Source organism: Haliotis rubra, unplaced genomic scaffold (assembly GCF_003918875.1).
Source record: "Haliotis rubra isolate DU_JTF1 unplaced genomic scaffold, ASM391887v1 Scf46, whole genome shotgun sequence".
Classification (NCBI taxonomy): domain Eukaryota; kingdom Metazoa; phylum Mollusca; class Gastropoda; order Lepetellida; family Haliotidae; genus Haliotis; species Haliotis rubra.
Window position 1 is genome coordinate 2680003 of NW_025767146.1, and position 25049 is coordinate 2705051.

At 40.7% G+C, this 25049-nt stretch overlaps 3 long non-coding RNA genes across 3 annotated transcripts; 2 read left to right on the forward strand and 1 right to left on the reverse strand.

Moving 5' to 3' along the window:
• Positions 1-7011: 7011 nt before the first annotated feature.
• LOC124290193 lies at positions 7012-12158 on the forward strand. The gene is made up of 2 exons (XR_006901851.1): positions 7012-7380; positions 11843-12158. It is a non-coding gene; the product is annotated as an uncharacterized LOC124290193 (long non-coding RNA).
• An 8910-nt stretch (positions 12159-21068) lies between these two features.
• Positions 21069-24481, reverse strand: LOC124290192. The gene is made up of 4 exons (XR_006901850.1): positions 24403-24481; positions 23968-24006; positions 23287-23325; positions 21069-21392 (listed from the first exon to the last, which is right to left on the reverse strand). It is a non-coding gene; the product is annotated as an uncharacterized LOC124290192 (long non-coding RNA).
• LOC124290195 lies at positions 22382-23517 on the forward strand. The gene is made up of 3 exons (XR_006901853.1): positions 22382-22702; positions 22805-22872; positions 23453-23517. It is a non-coding gene; the product is annotated as an uncharacterized LOC124290195 (long non-coding RNA).
• Positions 24482-25049: the final 568 nt, after the last annotated feature.

Below are 25049 nucleotides of genomic sequence, written 5' to 3' on the forward strand. Positions count from 1 at the left end.
CAGTGCTGTGTTATTGTTGATATGTCGCACAGAGGTGGCAAAACTGAGACCTCGTTAAACCGGGCACCCGTGTTACTAGAAAGCCTTCCTTTCGAGGAGGCTTGTTAAGACATGTAATATACCGCCTTGTCAAAGACTGGTTATTCCAGAACATTGTATATCAGAGCGATTCCAGAGCCATTGGGATTAAGGAGGTTTCCCTGTGTTCGTAGATGCAACCTGGCACAAGACCCTCATCAGTGAGGTATAAGGAAACTATACCACTGTTAGCTATTCTTGAGGACCTCGGTCGTGCTGGAACACAGGCGCCTCTTATGACGAGATATTTACCAAAATATATATTTCCATTGAAACTGTATTTATGTAAAGCTTACTTATAATCTTGACACATTATTAATGTTATACAGTTCAACTATCAGCTAAATAGCATAGATAAAACCATTTCCACAGCCAGAGGAAATCCTTGCTTAAAGCAAAGTCCTCTTTACGATCGTCCTGTTTGAGGAGTGTTGAATAACGACACCAGGTGGAGCATGCCCTGCTCCATCATTTGAACCCTCCACGTGGACAGACAAGTCAGTCATTCACCTAGGAAAACACAGGGACACATCACACAAATTATGAAAGGGAATTTCACCCTGACATCACTTTTCTCACTGATGAGTTCAATTTAGAAAAGTCCTCAAAAAACATGGCATGTCTTCCATAAACCTTTTTAATAAGCTTGTATTTGACCTACAACTTTCGTGAATCTCGTGCATCAGTGTAGCTAAGAACACCGTTATCAGGCAGGATTATGTCATTGTATCTACAAGTTCGTTTCAGCCTATGTATGGCTTAGTTGTAGAATCCAGAAGTGAATCAGATAACCTCCTTGTCACGTGCAAAGCTTCAGTTTTATTTTGTGAACAATTTTGATGTCGCATGGCCTACATGTGAGTTGATGACAGTACCTGGATTGAAATTTCGATTGAATGTAAATTTCCTTCGAAGATATAAAACAGACAAATCACGTGACATTGTGTCAGTAAGACTACTACTGTGCCATGGTTGTTTAATATTTACCAGATAAAATACGTCAGATGTATAGAATGAAATATATATGTTTTAACTACAAACAGCGCTGTGTTATTGTTGATACGTCTGAGCCATTTCAGAGCCGTTTGATGATTATGGGACGATTTCAGGTCATCGATGTACCTGAAGCTTATGTTAAATGTCTTGGCCAAATTTTGGATTTGCCAATCATAGCATTAATTCGTATTCACAAAGAAACAGGACAGTAGGAGGGGGAGCACAGTTGGTGTTCATTAAGATGGCTTCTTCCAGCCTTTATATCTTACCGGAACTTTTACAGATAGTGTTTTTTCACTTAACTTCAGATTTGGACAAATTATACTGAACGTGTGAAGAATGTCAACTACATGTATATACTGTACTGTTCACTATGATCATTATCCACCTGATGAAGGGACACGAACTAGCCCAGAAACGTTGTGGAAAAATAAATCAAGAAGTTGTTATCCATAAGATTTGCCTTGTAATACATCAAAGGTCATTCATAAATTATTTCGCTTACCTCGAGCGAGGCAAAAATATCCACGCATCATGGTTTAGTCATTTTAATAATGAATGAGTCTTTTTATGTGGCATGTTGAACCTGTTAGCTGGATAATATTGAATAAGGTATGTAGACACATATTTGTGGCGGATGTCTGCGTTTCTGAGTCTTTTACATGTAAACAATTAACTACTTGGCGTACTTGCAACCCATGTTACACCTCACATTCTTAGCTGCCGACAGTTGACACCTTGTGAGTTTTCAGTGTAAGTTTTGTCCACAATCTCAAACAACAATCTCCTTAATAATATACTAACAAACACATTCAATTAATTCTTCATTTATTAGTCATGTGATCAAAGCGGGTCCGGGTAATGTGATGGGTACCCAGGTCCAACTCTTTACCCACCCGTCCCGGGTATCCTGGTTACCCGTCCCAGCCCTAACTGGTAATATCTTCCACGTCATCATACAAAATGAAACGACGTATTTTCGGTGTGCTTTTCGATATACTTGTTAGCCAGTCGCCAACACACCTTAGTAACATTTGGACTATTTATTATTATTATTTTCTATGTTTAATTCATAAGCTCTTTTGGCTTTTCTAACTTACTTTATTACTTTATTCATGCATTGTCTGAATTTGTAACCACCTGCGAGTCTATGTCCATAGCAAGTTTAGGAATACGATTTATCATTATTTAGCCACATGGCATCTTTTTTACTGAGGGCGACAACCCTATTCGGTATATTTATATCGATAGTGTCTTTACTTTACAAGTAAAATCTTCTGTGATAGTATTAATATCAGTTGAAAATAGACTATCAGAGTCTATGGCATCAATATCGTGACCTATACCATCCAGTACTGCCACACAGTAGTTATATGGTTTTCTCTTAATGTGTGATTTTGTTGCATCATTTCTTTTATAATAACAAACTATTGGGGAGTGATCACACCACAGCTGTCAGTGTACCTTTCCCAAGCAATCCATGTAAACGAAGTAAGAAACAGTTTTACAATGCAGTGACATAGATCAGTAAAGGTTGACTTGGGTTAAACGTTAAACCATGCACTGACATAGATCAGTAAAGGTTGACTTGGGTTAAACGTTAAACCATGCACTGACATAGATCAGTAAAGGTTGACTTGGGTTAAACGTTAAACCATGCACTGACATAGATCAGTAAAGGTTGACTTGGGTTAAACGTTAAACCATGCACTGACATAGATCAGTAAAGGTTGACTTGGGTTAAACGTTAAACCATGCACTGACATAGATCAGTAAAGGTTGACTTGGGTTAAACGTTAAACCATGCACTGACATTGATCAGCACAAGACTTTGGCGACGTAGATGTATTCATGGCAGTACATGTGTATTGGTAGTACATGTCTTGGTAGTGGTACATGTCTTGGTAGAAGTACATGTCTTGGTAGTACATGTCTTGGTAGTACATGTCTTGGTAGTACATGTCTTGGTAGTACATGTCTTGGTAGTACATGTCTTGGTAGTACACGTCTTGGTAGTACACGTCTTGGTAGTACATGTCTTGGTAGTACACGCCTTGGTAGTACACGTCTTGGTAGTACATGTCTTGGTAGTACATGTCTTGGTAGTACATGCCTTGATAGTACACGTCTTCGTAGTACATGTCTTGGTAGTACATGTCTTGGTAGTAGATGTCTTGGTAGTACACGTCTTGGTAGTACACGTCTTGGCAGTAGATAAGTCTTGATAGTACATGTCTTGATAGTACATGTCTTGGTAGTACACGTCTTGGTAGTACACGTCTTGGTAGTACACGTCTTGGTAGTACACGTCTTGGTAGTACATGTCTTGGTAGTACATGTCTTGGTAGTACACGTCTTGGTAGTACATGTCTTGGTAGTACATGTCTTGGTAGTACATGTCTTGGTAGTACACGTCTTGGTAGTACATGTCTTGGTAGTACACGTCTTGGTAGTACACGTCTTGGTAGTACATGTCTTGGTAGTACATGTCTTGGTAGTACATGTCTTGGTAGTACACGTCTTGGTAGTACATGTCTTGGTAGTACATGTCTTGGTAGTACACGTCTTGGTAGTACACGTCTTGGTACACACGTCTTGGTAGTACACGTCTTGGTAGGTACATCTTGTCTTGGTAGTACACGTCTTGGTAGTACATGTCTTGGTAGTACATGTCTTGGTAGTAGTACACGTCTTGGTAGTACACGTCTTGGTAGTACATGTCTTGGTAGTACATGTACACGTCTTGGTAGTACACATGTCTTGGTAGTACATGTCTTGGTAGTACATGTCTTGGTAGTACATGTCTTGGTAGTACATGTCTTGGTAGTACATGTCTTGGTAGTACATGTCTTGGTAGTACATGTCTTGGTAGTACATGTCTTGGTAGTACATGTCTTGGTAGTACATGTCTTGGTAGTACACGTCTTGGTAGTACATGTCTTGGTAGTACATGTCTTGGTAGTACATGTCTTGGTGGTACATGTCTTGGTAGTACATGTCTTGGTAGTACATGTCTTGGTAGTACATGTCTTGGTAGTACATGTCTTGGTAGTACATGTCTTGGTAGTACATGTCTTGGTAGTACATGTCTTGGTACATACATGTCTTGGTAGTACATGTCTTGGTAGTACATGTCTTGGTAGTACATGTCTTGTCTCTGTACATGTCTTGGTAGTACATGTCTTGGTAGTACATGTCTTGGTAGTACATGTCTTGGTAGTACGTGTCTTGGTAGTACATGTCTTGGTAGTCTACATGTCTTGGTAGTACATGTCTTGGTAGTACATGTCTTGGTAGTAGTACATGTCTTGGTAGTACACGTCTTGGTAGTACATGTCTGGTAGTACATGTCTTACATGTAGTACATGTCTTGGTAGTACATGGTAGTCTGTCTTGTAGTACATGTCTTGGTAGTACATGTCTTGGTGTCTTGGTAGTACATGTCTTGGTAGTACATGTCTTGGTAGTACATGTCTTGGTAGTACATGTCTTGGTAGTACATGTCTTGGTAGTACATGTCTTGGTAGTACATGTCTTGGTAGTACATGTCTTGGTAGTAGTACATGTCTTGGTAGTACATGTCTTGGTAGTACATGTCTTGGTAGTACATGTCTTGGTAGTACATGTCTTGGTAGTACACGTCTAGTACATGTCTTGGTAGTACATGTCTTGGTAGTACACGTCTTGGTAGTACACGTCTTGGTAGTACATGTCTTGGTAGTACACGTCTTGGTGTCTTGGTAGTACATGTCTTGGTAGTACATGTCTTGGTAGTACATGTCTTGGTAGTACATGTCTTGGTAGTACACATGTCTTGGTAGTACATGTCTTGGTAGTAGTACATGTCTTGGTAGTACATGTCTTGGTAGTACATGTCTTGGTAGTACATGTCTTGGTAGTACACGTCTTGGTAGTACAGTCTTGGTACATGTCTTGGTAGTACACGTCTTGGTAGTACATGTCTTGGTAGTACATGTCTTGGTAGTACACGTCTTGGTAGTACACATACATGTCTTGGTAGTACACGTCTTGGTAGTACACGTCTTGGTAGTACACGTCTTGGTAGTACACGTCTTGGTAGTACACGTCTTGGTAGTACACGTCTTGGTAGTACACGTCTTGGTAGTACACGTCTTGGTAGTACATGTCTTGGTAGTACACGTCTTGGTAGTACATGTCTTGGTAGTACATGTCTTGGTAGTACATGTCTTGGTAGTACATGTCTTGGTAGTACACGTCTCTGGTAGTACACGTCTTGGTACACATGTCTTGGTAGTACACGTCTTGGTAGTACACGTCTTGGTAGTACATGTCTTCGTAGTACACGTCTTGGTAGTACATGTCTTGGTAGTACACGTAGTACACGTCTTGGTAGTACACGTCTTGGTAGTACATGTCTTGGTAGTACACGTCTTGGTAGTACACGTCTTGGTAGTACATGTCTTGGTAGTACACGTCTTGGTAGTACATACATGTCTTGGTAGTACACGTCTTGGTAAGTACACGTCTTGGTAGTACACGTCTTGGTAGTACACACGTCTTGGTAGTACATGTCTTGGTAGTACATGTCTTGGTAGTACATGTCTTGGTAGTACATGTCTTGGTAGTACATGTCTTGGTAGTACACGTCTTGGTAAGTACATGTACACGTCTTGGTAGTACATGTCTTGGTAGTACATGTCTTGGTAGTACACGTCTTGGTAGTACACGTCTTGGTAGTACATCTTGTCATGTCTTGGTAGTACACGTCTTGGTAGTACACGTCTTGGTAGTACATGTCTTGGTAGTACATGTCTTGGTAGTACATGTCTTGGTAGTACATGTCTTGGTAGTACATGTCTTGGTAGTACATGTCTTGGTAGTACATGTCTTGGTGGTACATGTCTTGGTAGTACATGTCTTGGTAGTACATGTCTTGGTAGTACATGTCTTGGTAGTACATGTCTTGGTAGTACACGTCTTGGTAGTAGTACACATGTCTTGGTAGTACATGTCTTGGTAGTACACGTCTTGGTAGTACACGTCTTGGTAGTACATGTCTTCGTAGTACACGTCTTGTTAGTACATGTCTTGGTAGTACACGTCTTGGTAGTACACGTCTTGGTAGTACATGTCTTGGTAGTACACGTCTTGGTAGTACACGTCTTGGTAGTACATGTCTTGGTAGTACATGTCTTGTAAGTACATGTCTTGGAAGTACATGTCTTGGTAGTAGTACATGTCTTGGTAGTACACGTCTTGGTAGTACATGTCTTGGTAGTACACGTCTTGGTAGTACACGTCTTGGTAGTACATGTCTTGGTAGTACACGTCTTGGTAGTACACGTCTTGGTAGTACATGTCTTCGTAGTACACGTCTTGTTAGTACATGTCTTGGTAGTACACGTCTTGGTAGTACACGTCTTGGTAGTACATGTCTTGGTAGTACACGTCTTGGTAGTACACGTCTTGGTAGTACATGTCTTGGTAGTGCATGTCACGGTAGTACATGTCTTGGTAGTACACGTCTTGGTAGTACATGTCTTTACAGCGATGTTTCAAAAGATTTAGAAACAATTCACAGTTTCCAACATGCTGATATATCAATACATATGCAAAACCATGTTGAAATAACATTGATCGTACTGCCGAAGCCCAGTTAACATCTCCATTATCGTCTAAACGTTTCAACATACGAGCGACGTGCATTTTTCTCTTTCTGCTATCTTGCCATCCTTTTTAAAAGCTATAACGTTTGTCTTATTTGTATTAATTGACAATCTCCATTCGGTACAATACTGTTCTAAGATATCAATCTTTCTCTGTAGGTATGAATTTTATTAAAAGCCTTCCATCTGAAGAGAAACCTGTTTGACTGCTATATAGTCATGCATTGATGCATTATGTTTATGTATATGTATTGTATGCGCACAAACAAACAAACAAACAAACATGTATTATTTTGTACTCTGGGCCATGAGGCCATTATGCGAAATAAATCTCTCACACACAATACGGGGATCTGTCTGCAAGCGGTATCACTGAATGTGATCAACAACATCTGCACAATGCAGGGTGTGACTAGCGCTTCCCGGCAATAGATCGGGTTTTCCAGGAACGTGGCTTCCTTTCTATTTGAATATGATATGGTAATTTATCTCACTCAACCAATAGGCAGACTAGGTCACATGACTGGCTTATGATATTTAAAGTGGTCGCGAAAAGCCCTCAGTTAAATCGCTAAATCTCCCTCCAAATCATCAACAATCAGCGAATTTTGTCACCGGATCTTGTAGAAAGTACCGTACGTTTGAACCCTGCAAGCAGGTGAGTTTTTATGGTGCTTTATGCTGCGTAGTAAATGCACATGTGTTGTGCTTAGGTATATTTGTCATTAGTACATTTTTCATTGTATAAAGGAGGAAGAAAAATGTCTTATCTACCTTAAAAGGTTTTATCATCGGGAGTGTCACCCCTTGTGTATTTTATGTAATGAGTGAAGCGAATCCCGGATGGGACTCAACCCCCAAAAGTACTAGAATTTGTACTTTACTAAGGAAGTGTAATCCCAAATATAACATATGTTGCATGAGTGAAGCGGTAGAATTTTCTTAAATTTCTATTTCTTCACCTAATTCGTTCACATTTGAACTATATGTTAATCATGTTAACAATATACTATTGCAAAAGTCTAGATTTTTAAAATTCATTGTCCAAACAGTGATTCGAACCCTATGGTCTTACCACTTAACTACCTTACCACATGTCTGGGCCATATCCAGAGCTTCCAACCCCAAGGGAGAGAAGAGTTTTAGATACCGGGATCCAAGGGCCGTTCAGGTACAGGGTGGAAACAAAGGGTGTGAAGTTGAAGTCGATGCATAATTGCAAATTCCCTTTTCAAAAAAGTCACTGAAAATGGTGTATTCAGACCTATTTATGTGATTTTATGTGGTCCAAATGTACATTTTTCATGTGAACTCAGTTTTGCGTGAGATGTATAAGTTTTGTTGTGGCAGCGTGAGATGAATAATTAATGTGTGAGTCTCAAGCCATATACGCGATAGTTGGCAGGGAAACATACCGGGCTTACTCAGTGTGAGGTCGTCGTGTGCGTCCTCCATAATCCTAGTATACTGAAATTACATTATGACGTAATATGATGGAGTGTGTATCGCTTTATGCCGCTTTTAACAATACTTCAGCAATATCAAGGGGGGGAAGCGGGGAAGCCACCACAAATGGGCTTCACACATTGTACCCATGTGGGGAATCGAATCCGGGTCTTCAGTGTGAAGAGTGAACGCTGTAACCACTATGCTACCTCACCGCCTCGTGACTTGAAATGAAACCCCTTAATGCAGAACAAACAACATCCACACACACACACGTCATTGAGTGAGTGAGTTTAGTTTTACGCCGCCCTCAGCTTTATGGCGGCGGTCTGTTAATAATCGAGTCTGGACCAGACAATCCGGTGATCATCAGCATGAGCATCGATCTGCGCAATTGGGAACCGATGACACGTGTCAACCAAGTCAGTGAGCCCGAATAGTCAGTGACCTTGCCAGCGGGGTTGTGATGAATAACGAATGCACCCATTAATCATTATATGATTATGTTTTAGAAGTATAACTCTGTAAATTAGTTTCAGTTGTTACAGTTTTGTTGATATGGTAATCTCACTCAATACTTGATGATTCCGAAGTTTCATTGTGTACTTGCTCAGAAAAACCATCCTGCAACTAGACGCCGGGATGTATTAAAGAGAGTTTCGTTCAAGACACATACTAGTATGTGGCAGAAAATAATATTTGAAAATCTGACAAATTATATAACGTTTTTACATATTCTCCTAATCAGTTCACTTCCATATTTGGTTGCTGGCATCACCAGATATAAACTGTCAACGACAGGGACAATAGGCCAAGGTTATCTGCCCTACATATGTCATTCCACAATTTGCATAAAAATGCAATAAGAATTAAATTTGTAATTTCTGTAGATAATAGATCTCAAACAAAAAGGCTTTGTTTGGCTGCTGTTTTTGTCAAGCTATATGGGCTGTAATGTGCTACTGAATTTGTTTTTCAACTATACGTTTCATCTTGCAACTGGTTTTGTTTGTCTATGGGTTGTCTTGTACTGCTAGTTTTGCCTCTCTGTAGGTTGCATTGTGCTTCTAGTTTCGTTCGCCTATCGGTTATATTTTGCTGCTAGTTTTGCTTGTCTATGAGTTATATTGTGTTACTTGCTTCGTTTGTCTATGGGTTGTATTCTGCAGTTAGTCTTGCTTGTCTGTGAGTTGTATATTGCTGCTAGTTTTGTACTTCCTGTTGGTGACTGTTGGCTTTAACCGTTTATCATACACCTATGAAAAATATGGACCATTTTGCACATGCATTACTGGCTCTCGGCATATGTGCATACTGACCACCCAGGCTGAAAATGCATATCAGCCATATCAGCACTATGGCCGAAAATCCATATCAGCCATTTTGCCCGGCTACTAAACGGGTACGGAATGAATACACGCAAGCGCTCGAAACTTCAATAGACGGAGCCTAGTTTATTTCAGAGTTACATCCCTTGCGTGGTCTGGAAATGGTGGAAGTATGAGTTCTAATCTTGGCAACGATGTTTTGGCTGCTCTTGACTCTTTTTTGACCGTTAGACTATTTACAGATGTGGTATATGATGAAAAGGTTATGATATGACCTTTCCTATCCTATCGCCAGTCATATCAGCCCGAGACTACCATATCAACCCGAGGGCTGATTGAGTTTACTATTGCTTAACAGTTTATGGCCTACATCTGAGTATTGCTTAACAGTTTATGGCCTACATTTGTGTTCTGCTTAACAGTGTAATGCCTACATTTGTGTTCTGCTTAACAGTGTAAGGTCTACATCTGAGTATTGCTTAACAGTGTAAGGTCTACTTTTGAGTATTGCTTAACAGTGTAAGGCCTACTTTTGAGTATTGCTTAACAGTGTTAGGTCTACATCTGAGTATTTCTTAACAGTGTGAGGTCTACATCTGAGTATTGCTTAACAGTGTAAGGCCTATTTTTGAGTATTGCTTAAAAGTGTAATGCCTACATTTGAGTATTGCTTAACAGTGTAATGCCTACATTTGTGTTCTGCTTAACAGTGTAATGCCTACATCTGAGTATGGCTTAACAGTGTTAGGTCTACTTTTGAGTATTGCTTAACAGTGTAAGGCCTACTTTTGAGTATTGCTTAAAAGTGTAATGCCTACATTTGAGTATTGCTTAACAGTGTAATGCCTACATTTGAGTATTGCTTAAAAGTGTAATGCCTACATTTGAGTATTGCTTAACAGTGTAATGCCTACATTTGAGTATTGGTTAACAGTGTAATGCCTACATTTGTGTTCTGCTTAACAGTGTAATGCCTACATCTGAGTATTGCTTAACAGTGTTAGGTCTACATTTGAGTATTGCTTAACAGTGTAAGGCCTACATTTGTGTTCTGCTTAACAGTGTAATGCCTACATCTGAGTATTGCTTAACAGTGTTAGGTCTACATTTGAGTATTGCTTAACAGTGTAAGGCCTACTTTTGAGTATTGCTTAAAAGTGTAATGCCTACATTTGAGTATTGCTTAAAAGTGTAATGCCTACATTTGAGTATTGCTTAAAAGTGTAATGCCTACATTTGAGTATTGCTTAACAGTGTAATGCCTACATTTGTGTTCTGCTTAACAGTGTAATGCCTACATCTGAGTATTGCTTAACAGTGTTAGGTCTACATTTGAGTATTGCTTAACAGTGTAATGCCTACATTTGTGTTCTGCTTAACAGTGTAATGCCTACATCTGAGTATTGCTTAAAAGTGTTAGATCTACATTTGAGTATTGCTTAACAGTGTAAGGCCTACTTTTGAGTATTGCTTAAAAGTGTAATGCCTACATTTGAGTATTGCTTAAAAGTGTAATGCCTACATTTGAGTATTGCTTAACAGTGTAATGCCTACATTTGAGTATTGGTTAACAGTGTAATGCCTACATTTGTGTTCTGCTTAACAGTGTAATGCCTACATCTGAGTATTGCTTAACAGTGTTAGGTCTACATTTGAGTATTGCTTAACAGTGTAAGGCCTACATTTGTGTTCTGCTTAACAGTGTAATGCCTACATCTGAGTATTGCTTAACAGTGTTAGATCTACATTTGAGTATTGCTTAACAGTGTAAGGCCTACTTTTGAGTATTGCTTAAAAGTGTAATGCCTACATTTGAGTATTGCTTAAAAGTGTAATGCCTACATTTGAGTATTGCTTAAAAGTGTAATGCCTACATTTGAGTATTGCTTAACAGTGTAATGCCTACATTTGTGTTCTGCTTAACAGTGTAATGCCTACATCTGAGTATTGCTTAACAGTGTTAGGTCTACATTTGAGTATTGCTTAACAGTGTAAGGTCTACTTTTGAGTATTGCTTAAAAGTGTAATGCCTACATTTGAGTATTGCTTAACAGTGTAATGCCTACATTTGTGTTCTGCTTAACAGTGTAATGCCTACATCTGAGTATTGCTTAACAGTGTTAGGTCTACATTTGAGTATTGCTTAACAGTGTAAGGCCTACTTTTGTGTGACACCTGGTGTTCCACATTCCAGGTTAACTGAAACATGGCGATTATCCTTTATAGGCGTAAAATTCACATTCGAGACGAGCTTTACATCACGTATTCATTTTTAAACATGCGTTACTGTAAAACGTTTACAGTTGTTAAATGTTTAATTTTTATAAGCTTCGTTACATTTTGCAGCAATATGTCGGACAGACCAGATCAAAAAGCCGCCGACAACCGCAGCAACCAGTGCAACCCAAACAATGAGAAATATGATGGTCACAAGAAGGGGTACCCCGGAACGGGCGACAAAGCGGACTTGGATAACCATGGCAAGCAGTTAAACCCAAACAATCCTGAATATGGAGGGGGCTCTGCTGGAGAAAAGAAGTGATGTTCTTGCTTGACTTATTCGCACAGAAAATGTAGACGTGTTTAATACACGCAGTGATTAGTAGGGTTGTCTTATTAAATTCAAGTAACGAAATACGTGTAATAAATACCATAAAATCTCCGTCAGTGTTGTGTTGATAATGGTTCCAGCTTGCCACACCATTACAAGATGGTACTTGTTGTTACCGTTCCTGGCATTCCGGGAAGACAATAGGAATTGGTCGGCAGGGAGACAAAGTTTTTTACCCCCTGTTACCGTTCCTGGCATTCCGGCAAGACAATAGGAATTGGTCGGCAGGGAGACAAAGTTTCTTACCCCCTGTTCCCGTTCCTGGCATTCCGGGAAGACAATAGGAATTGGTCGGCAGGGAGACAAAGTGTCTGCGTGTTACCGTTTCTGGCATTCCGGCAAGACAATAGGAATTGGTCGGCAGGGAGACAAAGTGTCTTCGTGGGATGTCCGTGTTACACATGCGACTTTGCAATCCCAGCGGACTTGGACAATGAACCAGACATACGTCCGGCCTAATAACAGAACTAAGCCATATGCAATACACTTGAACACCACCATCATACACCATCTCCTCGCCTCACCCCACACCGCCTCACCCCACACCGCCTCACAGCACCTCACTACCTCACCTAAACGTCACGCCATTTCCCGCTTTGACTCACCTCCAGTAATTTCGCATTGACTCATCCCATTTCATCTCACCTCACTTCATCTATATAGCCTCTGATTCTCATAGGTGAGGTGAGGTGAAATGGGGTTTAACGTCGTGCTTGAGAATATTTCGCTCATATGTCGACGTGCATGCGTGTGTATGTGCGTCTGATTGTACTAGCCCAGACCGAAGATGGTTTTATAGTGCTAGCCCACTGAGACACCATGCCGCAGTGAAGCATGAATACCGCACTCAGACACATTATACTGACTCCGAGCCGACTAGTCCTTGTTGTACCCATTAATGCCGAGCGCCAGGCGGGGACCAACAAGTACCAAATTTTAACGTCTTTTTGGTATGACGCGATCGGGGATCGAACCCGCGACCTTCCGCTTTCCGGGTGGACGCTCTAACCACTACACCACGGAGGCGGTCGATTCTCATAGGGAAGATATCTGTTTCTGAATGTGTAAGTATACTCGGCACATAAAGAAACTGTGCATACAAAAATTTAAAATCTAAATTTATCAAACCTGTGTAGACACATAAGGATTTAAACTCAGAGATTAGTGACATGTATCCAACATGAATGCACGTGCCACGTTCCGTGACGTCAATGGGTTCGTCCTTGAGACGTGCAATACGTTGTTGCACGTGCATTCCGGGAAAGAGAAACAGAGCAAATGAATGCCACACAATACTGTTGCTTTGGAAAGCTCAACCCCTGCCCTTGCGATCGTTCAAAACATTAAACGGCTATTGAAACGCATAGCATGCCAAGGCTCACGTCTGCACAACGTCATGAGGCCATTGGGATGGTCCGTGGGGGAATGTCTCAACGACAAGTGGCTGCACATTTCCACTGCCACCGGAACACCGTTTCTGCACTGGTGAGACGCTACCAGAACACAAATGACGTCATCGATCGGCCACGTTCTGGACGTCCACGTGTAACAACGCCAAGACAGGACATATGGATAAGGGTGACCCATCTTCGCCACAGGTTTCAGACTTCAGTGATGACTGCCCAGGCCATCCCAGGACTTCGCCATATCCACCCCAACACAGTTCGACAACGTTTACGTCATCACGGGATCCCGCCATACGGCCTATCCTGACACAACGTCATCGACAAGCTCGCCGAATGTGGTGCCGAAATCATGTCCGCAGACCTTGTTTTGGTGGAGAAATGTTGTTTTTACACATGAGTCCAGGTTTAACATTTCCCATAGTGATGGACGTCAACGTGCCTATAGACGCGTGGGAGAACGTTATGCACAGGCCTGTGTCTTGGAGAGGAATCGCTTTGGTCGTGGTTCCGTGATGAGTTGGGGTGGAATGACAGCACTCCAAAGAACTTCTTTGGTGATTGTTCAGGACAACTTAACTGGTGTGGGCTACAGGGATAAGATTCTTCGACCTGTGGCAATTCCTTTTCTGCAACGTCATGGCCCTGGGTCAACATTCCAACAGGACAATGCCCGCCCTCATACGGCAAGGGTTGCTATGGATTTCTTGCAACACCACAACGTTGACTTACTGCCTTGGCCTGCAAATGCACCGGATCTCTCCCCGATAGAGCATGTTGGGACGAGATGGATCGACGTCTACGCCGTCTTCCTCATCCGTCAGATAACGTCCTTGAGCTTGCAACAGAACTTGAGAGAATCTGGCGTGACATCCCACAAGCCTTCCTTGCACGTTTGATAGGCTTTATGCGTCGTCGATGCACTGCTGTTCTCAATGCCGATGGGGACATACCCGTTATTGAGCTTGTGACATGGTCGTTTGACCCCTGTCCCGCTTTTGGACTCGTGACGTCATTGTGATTGACTTTTCAATTGAAATTCTCCCGACTTGTTATGGTCTCATTATCCCTCCATTAAAGTTTATGTGTACCTTTGACATTGTTATCGTCCTTATCAACTGGGATAATATTTTGACAATGCACAGTTTCTTTATGTGGCTAGTGTACATTGTTTCGGATATCTATATGAAGGCATTGGAACAAGTCTTATCGAAACATTTTACAGTTTGTAAAATGTTTAACATAAAGTGGATATCTACCAGATTCGCCATGTATATAAACGTTTGGAAATGATTTACCAACATTTAAATCAAATCTATAAAATGATTGGTGTACAATTTCAATTTCTTGCAATCCTTTATAACCCCACAATCCACTGCCATACATCATTACAAGTACATTTTTTTAAATCGAATATCTTATTATTTATTTTGTTGACAGTTACATAGACAGATTCTTTAATACAAATGCATAAAATCGGTGATTTACAATGTGATTAGGTTATCTTACAAAACATCCACTTGCACAGTTTGATCATTGGGTGTAGAGATATTTACCAAAAAAACCGGGTCCACATGCATTTCATGCCAAACTATACTTGCAGTACTAGTGAACCATGTAAAAAGTAGCTACTAGTTCTACTGATGTTACGGCTACTACAAGTAACACAACTACTCATTAAACTTAGTAAATCTTAGAAATTGGATATGAATATGTTAAAATAATCTTAATTGAAATAATAGCGTGGTCAGACTGTTCGTGTCTGTTGATTATTTGCATTTACATGTGACACTGCCTGTCAACCCGACCTGCGGGTTGCCATGTATACAACATGGTAATCGTGGTTATAATGATGCTCCTGTTGATGTACCATCAAAAGGACCGCAGGCAGATCATATCTTTATTTTCGCTTCCGCGAGTTCAAGGACAAATTGCAACTAGAGTTCCAGGAACTGCGCGGCGGGAGGCGACACAAAGCACACACAAGCTGCCTTAATCGACTTGTATTTCCACGAAGACTGCCACATATATGGTGAAGTTCGCCTGCTCTAGCTGGTAGTGGGAGTACAGATAACAACAGACTAAGGAACCGTTCATAGGTTATGGCTTGGGGATGATGTTGATTCTAAAAAGAGAGAGAGAGAGAAGGGGGAGGGGGAGGTGTATTGATAAATTTTGTACATTAAAATATTTTACAATTCAGATTCAGAACTCTGGACTTGCTTCATTTAAGGCTTTAACATTGCAGGGAGGGCTCGGCTGTAGGGAAAATAATATGGATCAGGAACTAGTTCAGACTACAAGTGCTAGCTAAATTTAATTATGCCCATATCTGCGAGGCAATGCGGCCATCTTCTGTTCCAGGTAACTGTGTTTGAGAATGTAATGTTCTCTTTAGCAAGCCATGTTGTATGTACGTTATTATCTGCCGACACAACATCGTTTAGTTATTACGTTGGTTTTTGCAGATTCCAAATTGAAGATAGTGTCAGTTGTGGTAGTGTCAGTAGTGTAAGTAGTGGTAGTGCATGGTAATGTCAGTAGAGGTAGTGTCAGTAGTAGTAGTGTCAGAGGCGGTAATGTCAGTAGTGGAAGTATCAATCGGGGTAGTGTCAGTTGTTGTAGTGTCAGTAGTGGTGGTAATATCAGTGGTGGTAATGTCAGCGGTGGTGGTGTCAGTAGTGGTAGTGTCAGTAGTGGTAGTGTTAGTAATGGTAGTGTCAGTAGTGCTAATGTCAGTGGTAAGGTCAGTATTTGTAGTGTCAGTGGTAGTGTCAGTAGTGGTAGTGTCAGTAATGGTAGTGTCAATAGTGGCAGTGTCAGTGGTAGTAGTTTCAGTGGTGGTAGTGTCAATAGTGGTAGCGTCAGTAGTAGTAGTGTCAGTGGTGGTAGTGGAAGTATCAATCGGGGTAGTGTCAGTGGTTGTAGTGTCAGTAGTGGTAGTGACATTGGTTGTAGTGTCAGTGCTTGTAGTGTCAGTAGTGTTGGGAATATCAGTGGTGATAATGTCAGCGGTGGGGGTGTCAGTAGTGGTAGTGTCACTAGTGGTAGTGTCAGTAATGGTAGTGTCAATAGTAGTAGTGACAGAGGTGGTAATATCAGTAATGGTAGTGTCAGTTGTGGTAGTATCAGTAGTGGTATGTCAGTGGTAATTTCAGTATTGGTAGTGTAAGTGGTAGCGTCAGTGTCAGTGGTAGTGTCAGCATTTGTAGTGTCAGTGGTAGTGTCAGTGGTAGTGTCAGTAATGGTAGTGTCAGTGGTAGTGTTAGTGGTGGTAGTGTCAGTGGTAGTGTCAGTATTGGTAGTGTCAGTGGTGCTAATATCAGTGGTGGTAATGTCTGCGGTGGTGGTGTCAGAAGTGGGAGTGTCAGTAGTGGTAGTGTTAGTAATGATAGTGTCAGTAGTGCTAATGTCAGTGGTAAGGTCAGTATTTGTAGTGTCAGTGGTAGTGTCAGTAGTGGTAGTGTCAGTAATGGTAGTGTCAATAGTAGTAGTGACAGAGGTGGTAATATCAGTAGTGGTAGTGTCAGTAGTGGTACTGTAAGTGGTAATACCAGTAGTGGTAGTGTCAGTAATGGTAGTGTCAGTAGGGGTAGTGTCAGTGGTAGTGTCAGTATTGGTAGTGTCAGTGGCAGTGTCAGTTGTGGTAGTGTCAGTGGTGGTAGTGTCAGTGGTGGTAGTGTCTTTATTAGTATTGTCAGTGGTAGTGTCAGTATTGGTAGTGTCAGTAATGGTAGTGTCAATAGTAGTAGTGTCAGTAGTGGTAGTGACAGTAGTGGTAGTGTCAGTGGTAGTGTCCGTAGTGGTAGTGTCAGTGGTAGTGTAAGTAGTGGTACTGTCAGAAATGGTAGTGTCAGTGGTAGTGTCAGTGGTGGTAGTGTCTTTATTAGTATTGTCAGTGGTAGTGTCAGTATTGGTAGTGTCTGTAGAGGTGTCAGTATTGGTAGTGTCAGTGGTTGTGTCAGTAATGGTAGTGTCAGTGGTAGTGTCAGAGGTAGTGTTAGTAGTGGTATTGTCAGTGGTGGTGTCAGTAGTGGTAGTGTCAGTAATGGTAGTGTCAGTGGTAGTGTCAGTTGTGGTAGTGTCAGTGGTGGTAGTGTCAGTAGTGGTCTTGTCAATAGTGGTAATGTCAGTGGTAGTGTCAGTAGTGGTAGTGTCAGTAGTGGTAGTGTCAATAGTAGTAGTGTCAGAGGTGGTAATATCAGTAGTGGTAGTGTCAGTAGTGGTAGTGTCAGTAGTGTGGTAGTGTCAGTGGTAGTGTGTCAGTAGTGGTAGTAATGTAGTGTCAGTAATCGTAGTGTCAGTGTTAGTAGTGAGTGTCAATAGTGTCAGTAGTGTGGTAATATCAGGTGGTGGTAGTGTCAGTAGTTGTAGTGTCAGTATTGAAGTGGTGTCAGTCAGTGGTAGTGGTAGTGTCGTGGTAGTGGTAGTGTCAGTGGAGGTCAGTCAGTAGTGTCAGTGGTGTGGTAGTGTCAGTAGTGGTAGTGTCAGTGGTAGTGTGGTCAGTAGTGGTAGTGTCAGTGGTAGGACAGTAGTATCAATATAGAGTAACAATTGGTGCAAGAATCAAATTATAGTATCAGTAATTTATGATGAAAATAAATATTAGTAGAAAATATCCGAAGTTGTAAGAGAAGTAGATGATAACAGGTAATATCAGTGGTAGTAGAAGTATCAGTAACAGTAGTATAATAGAGTAGGAAAGTATTAAACGTAGTAGAAAGTAGTCAGTGGTAGGAGTGTCAGTAATGGTGGTATCAGGAGTGGTGGAAGTATCGGTGGAATGGAAGTAGTATCAGTAGTAGAAAAGTCGGTCAGAACAACGTAGTGGAAAATCAGTAGTAGAAGAGGACCAGGAAAATGGTAGGAAAATGATGGACAGTTGTCATCAGTAGTGGAATGGAATGTCCAGAGAGTGGTGAAAGTAAAGAGGAATCCAGGAAAATGGTGAAAATGTAAAATGGTGGTGGTGGAAAAGTAATGGTGGAAGGAATGGAATGGAATGGAATGGTATTGAGAAAATCAGTAGTGGAATGGTATGGAATGGAAATGGTGGTGGAATGCAGAAAGTAATGGAGTGGAATGGTGGTGGTGTGGAATGGTAGTTTGTTAATGTAATGGAATCAAGAAATGGAATGGAAGGAATGGAATGGGAATGTCAGTGGTGGAATGTCAATGAGTGGTGGTCAACAGTGGGTGCAGTGTCAGTGGTGGTGTGTCGGTATGTCAGTAATGATAGTGTCAGTAGTGGTAGTGTCATTGGTGGTAGTGTAAGTAGTGGTAGTGTCAGTGGTAGTGTCAGTAATTGTTGTGTCTTTATTGGAAGTGTCGGTGGTAGTGTCAGTATTAATAGTGTCAGTAATGGTGTCAGTATTGGTAGTGTCAGTGGTAGTGTCAGTATTGGTTGTGTCAGTGGTAGTGTCAGTAGTGGTAGTGTCAGTGGTAATGTTAGTAATGGTAGTGTCGGTAGTGGTAGTGTCAGTGGTGGTAATATCAGTGGTGGTAATGTCAGTGGTAGTGTCAGTAGTGGTAGTGTCAGTGGTAGAAATGTCAGTGTTGGTAGTGTCAGTGGTAGCAGTGTCAGTAGTGGTAGTGGCAGTGGTGGTGTCAGTATTGGTAGTGTCAGTGGTAGTGTGAGTAGGGGTAATGTCAGTAATGGTAGTGTCAGTGGTTGTAATATCAGTGGTGGTAGTGTCAGTGGCGGTAGTAGTGGTAGTGTCAGTGGTAGTGTCAGTAGTGGTAGTTTCAGTCATGGTAGTGTTAGTGGTGGTAATGACAGTGACTGTAGTGTCAGTAGTGGTATTGTCAGTGGTTGTAGTGTCAGTGGTTCTAATGTCAGTGGTGGTAGTGTCAGTAGTGGTAGTGTCAGTAGTGGTAGTGTCAGTAATGGTAGTGTCAGTCATGGTAGTGTCAGTAATGGTAGTGTCAGTAGTGGTAGTGTCAGTGGTGGTAGTGTGAGTGATGGTAATATCAGTGGTAGTTGTGTCAGTAGTGGCAGTGACATTGGTGGTAGTGTCAGTTGTTGTAGTGTCAGTAGTGGCAGTGTCAGTAGTGGCAGTGTCAGTAGCGGCAGTGTCAGTAATGGCAGTGTCAGTAGTGGCAGTGTCATTAGTGGTAGTGTCAGCGGTGGTAATGTCAGTGGTGGTGGTATCAGTGGTTGTTTTGTCAGTAGTGGTAGTGTTAGTAGTGGTAGTGTCAGTGGTGATAGTGTCAGTGGTGGTAGTGCCAGTAGTAGTAGTGTCAGTGGTGGTAGTGTCAGTAGTGGTAGTGTCAGTAGTGTGTCATTAGTGGTAGTGTCAGTGGTGGGAGTGTCAGTGGTGGTGGTGTCAGTAATGGTAGTGTCAATAGAGGTGGTAGTGTCAGTGGTGGTAGTGTCAGTAGTGGTAGTGTCATTGGTGGTAGTGAGAGTAGTGGTAGTTTGAGTAGTGGTAGTGTCAGTAGTGGTAGTGTCGGTAGTTAAAGTGTTGGTAGTTGTAGTGGCATTCGTGGTTATGATGTTTCGGTTTATCGTTGACTGTCAAACTGAACTTGTAATCAATGTACATAACGGAAAAATACTGCGTTAGCTCTCAGTTCTGCGAGGTCAAGGACGACCTGCAATGGGGTTTCTTGGAACAGGTCAGCGCGAAGCTGTATGACGTCACCGATCAGTGTGGCGGGACTTGCTGCATGTTCACTTTACTTTATCTGCGAAGCTGATAAGACTCGGCTTTACTTGGGGACGGTCAATGATTACCTGGCAGTCTACACGTATTGTTGGGGCTTCATGTTAATAGTGTGTGTATTCACCAGCCTCTAAGATAATAATTAGTAGTTGTGTGTGTGTGTGTGTGTGTGTGTGTGTGTGTGTGTGTGTGTGTGTGTGTGTGTGTGTGTGTGTGTGTGTGTGTGTGTGTGTGTGTGTGTGTGTGTGCGCGCGCGTGTGTATCTGTTTGTGTGCGTGCGTGCGTGCGTGCATGCGTGTGTGCGTGTGTGTTGGCCCTTCAGGTGGCACCCATCATAACCATATGCAAAGTCTGGTCAATTACTCACCTGATACAAGTCGGGAATATGTGGTGCAAGTTAAAATAGGGAATAGCATCAGACATCATGTCCTCCTCGTATCTACCATAAAACAGTTTGAAGTCTTTACTGAGGCCTTGGATGTTATAACCCTGATCAAACATCTTCCGAGCTACGTTTGTAATGAACACCCTCATAGCAAATTAGCGGATATATGCAATTTGCTGTATAATCTTAGTCGAAATGCGTGTAACGAACTAAACTTTGTGGCCCTGTTAAGTTCCTATTACGGTGCATAAACAATGTCTTTGGAGATATGATGTGGCAATAAAAAGGATCACATTTTAGATCTTAGATCCCCTCCCTCTCTCTCTCTCTCTCTCTCTCTCTCTCTCTCTCTCTCTCTCTCTCTCTCTAACGCACACACACTGACACACGCGCAAACACGGTGCACATACACAATTGTCGATCAACGACAACACAACTCTCTCTGGATTCACATCCTGTTTATTACATATACTACTTTTTTATTACATCTACAAACATATCTTTTCACTTTTTAATATTTTGACTGGACAGCCATGCCACAGAATAATCACTACTGTTCGCCATGCCACGTGCTCCACACACGTGTTTACATTGGCTGTGCTAACCAGTCAGCGACTGCCACGTCATCACTTGCCACCAGACCCACCGTAGCCTGACTGGTGGCCCTGATACTCGGAGTTGTTGGGGTTGCACTGGTTGGCGTGGTTGTCGAGGTCGGCCTTGTCGCCGGTCCCGGAGTAACCCGAATCGTGGCCACTGTATTCCGAGTTGTTTGGGTTGCACTGATTGGCATGGTTGTCCAAGTCTTTTTGACCTCCACTGTCAGACATTGCTGTAAGATGAAACACATCCACTGTCAGTCTCAATACAATGATCATCTCTTGGATACATTACTTTATACACTGAATACATTATCTTGGATACATGACTTTATACACTGAATACATTATCTTGGATACATTACTTTATATACTGAATACATCATCTTGGATACATTACTTTATACACTGAATACATTATCTTGGATACATTACTTTATACACTGAATACATCATCTTGGATACATTACTTTATACACTGAATACATTATCTTGGATACATTACTTTATACACTGAATACATTATCTTGGATACATTACTTTATACACTGAAGACATCATCTTGGATACCATTGGTTAAGTTCCTCAGCACATTATGTTAGCTTTGGTCTTAGTCAACATTACACTGGATGATATTGGATGTATCACCCTACAGGAATCCTGTTTTGTATCGATATCACAAATCCTATTTAACGGTTTATAAAGCATGGGTATGTCAACAGAGATTAAACGTTGACTGTGTTTCAGTATCACAGATATCATATACTGGGAATAACAGTTCTACCATGTTCTGTTGACGAACCTAGTACGAACTGTGTACGCCGAAAAACGTTGTTTTTCAGTATAAAAAAACGAGTAATTACATCCGAGTAATCTTAATCCATGCGGTGAACAAGCACTCAAAACGAGAAAAACGTCGCGGCTAAAGAACTGCCCGATACAAACTCAGACAGTACATGCAATACACGTAAGAGACACGTAAGTGAAAATCCTTCACAACTGTCTTTTAAGATATTTACTATCATGATTTGAAAGGTCAATATTGCCGCCAATATTCACAAATATACTACTGTAGAAATCAAAAGGATATAAAGTTTATATGTATATCGAAACTTTTATCGATAATATATTAAACTATTTCAAACTTAATTACCATATCTCTGACCTGTGTTATGAATTTAGATTCCTTACTATGAAGTCGATAGCTGATTTGGGCATTCGTTCAAGCTTGAAAATTGTAATTACTGATAAGAACTCGTTTGTTAAACCTCTGTGAGGTATAAAACCAAATGCTACAGACGTCAATTTTCCAGCCCCATTTGTTTTGTCAGGATAGAAGATTCCACAATAACTCCTCAGAGGATATTAACAAGGTTCCACAATAACTCCTTAGAGGATATTTACAGTGTTATACACTAACCCCTTAGAGGATATAAACAAGGTTCCACAATAACTCCTTAGAGGATATAAACAAGGTTCCACAATAACTCCTTAGAGGATATTGTCAGTGTTATACACTAACTACTTAGAGGATATTAACAAGGTTCCACAATATCTCCTTAGAGGATATTTACAGTGTTATACACGAACTCCTTAGAGGATATAAACAAGGTTCCACAATAAATCCTTAGAGGATATAAACAAGGTTCCACAATAACTCCTTAGAGGATATTTACAGTGTTATACACTAACTCCTTAGAGGATATAAACAAGGTTCCACAATAACTCCTTAGAGGATATTTACAGTGTTGTACACTAACCCCTTAGAGGATATAAACAAGGTTCCACAATAACTCCTTAGAGGATATTTACACTGTTATACAATAACTCCTTAGAGGATATAAACAAGGTTCCACAATAACTCCTTAGAGGATATTAACAGTGTTATACACTAACTCCTTAGAGGATATAAACAAGGTTCCCGGTAAATTAATTGGAGGATATTTACAGTGTTATACACTAACTCCTTAGAGGATATTTACAGTGTTATACACTAACTCCTTAGAGGATATAAACAAAGTTATACACTAAATCTGTGAAACAATAATTTACACTCACACTAAGGTTGTTGTTCCGAACGTTTAATTGCCTCAGATTTGATAGCTTAATGCTGAGAGAGGTACTCACCTGTTTGCAGTATATACTTGAGTGTACGCCTTCAACAATCTGGAAAGGATGGACAGTGTATATGTATCTTGCATCATTCTTCCAATCTTTGTAATTTCCCCATACATGATGTTAGAGTAACGACCCTATGGTGTTATACACTAACTCCTTAGAGGATATAAACAAGGTTCCACAATAACTCCTTAGAGGATATAAACAAGGTTCCACAATAACTCCTTAGAGGATATTTACAGTGTTATACACTAACTCCTTAGAGGATATAAACAAGGTTCCACAATAACTCCTTAGAGGATATTTACACTGTTATACAATAACTCCTTAGAGGATATAAACAAGGTTCCACAATAACTCCTTGAGGATATTTACAGTGTTTTACACTAACCCCTTAGAGGATATAAACAAGGTTCCACAATAACTCCTTAGAGGATATTAACAGTGTTATACACTAACTCCTTAGAGGATATAAACACGGTTCCCGGTAAATTAATTGGAGGATATTTACAGTGTTATACACTAACTCCTTAGAGGATATTTACAGTGTTATACACTAACTCCTTAGAGGATATAAACAAAGTTATACACTAAATCTGTGAAACAATAATTTACACTCACACTAAGGTTGTTGTTCCGAACGTTTAATTGCCTCAGATTTGATAGCTTAATGCTGAGAGAGGTACTCACCTGTTTGCAGTATATACTTGAGTGTACGCCTTCAACAATCTGGAAAGGATGGACAGTGTATATGTATCTTGCATCATTCTTCCAATCTTTGTAATTTCCCCATACATGATGTTAGAGTAACGACCCTATGGTATTTTTCATGGTTTGTTTTACTCCTACACAGAATCCATATCATCATCTCAAGTCCATAGTTCTTTGGGAGATATTCTGCTTTGAGAATATTGTTCAATAGAATGGTAAGTTTCTTGAGAAGGCAACATACCTATTCCTCAGCAGATATTAATAAGGTTATAAACTGACTCCATAGAAGATATTAAACGAGTGTATACTAAGTCTATGGATGATACAACAAGGTTGCACAATAACAACATGGTTGTTATTCTAAACATTTACTTGTCGCATAGTTCATAGAGTAATGGCAATAGAGGTACTCACCTGCAAGCTTCACGGTGAAATATGAGTTTTGAACACCACCTCGCACATTATATAGCGACAGCCAATCTGTTTCCGAGAACGACCGAGGCCACGTGACTAATATTATCGACTCGGTATTCCCAGAAGTACTTAAAATAAAACCAACTCAGATATTCTAAAATATCAATAACAATCACGTGTCGCCGTACTGACACGGACTCAGCATGAGTGAAATGATGCGAGTATCATTTGTAATTTATTATTTGTAATGTTCAATACAGCTCAGGTTTGAATGGTTATTCTTGTGAACTGTGTATAAAGTAGCTACTAGTTCTACTGATGTTACGGCTACTACAAGTAACACAACTACTTGCAGTGAACTTCTAGTGTAGTTCTACTGATGTTGATCAATTTTGTACATTAAAATATTTTACAATTCAGATTCAGAACTCTGGACTTGCTTCATTTAAGGCTTTAACATTGCAGGGAGGGCTCGGCTGTAGAGAAAATAATATGGATCTTTTGGGCAAGCAACTTTGTATGTACGTTATTATCTGCTGACACAACTTCGTTCAGTTATTACGTTGGTTTCAGCAGATTCCAAATTGAAGATAGTGTCAGTTGTGGTAGTGTCAGTAGTGGTAGTGTCAGTAGTAGTAGTGTCAGTG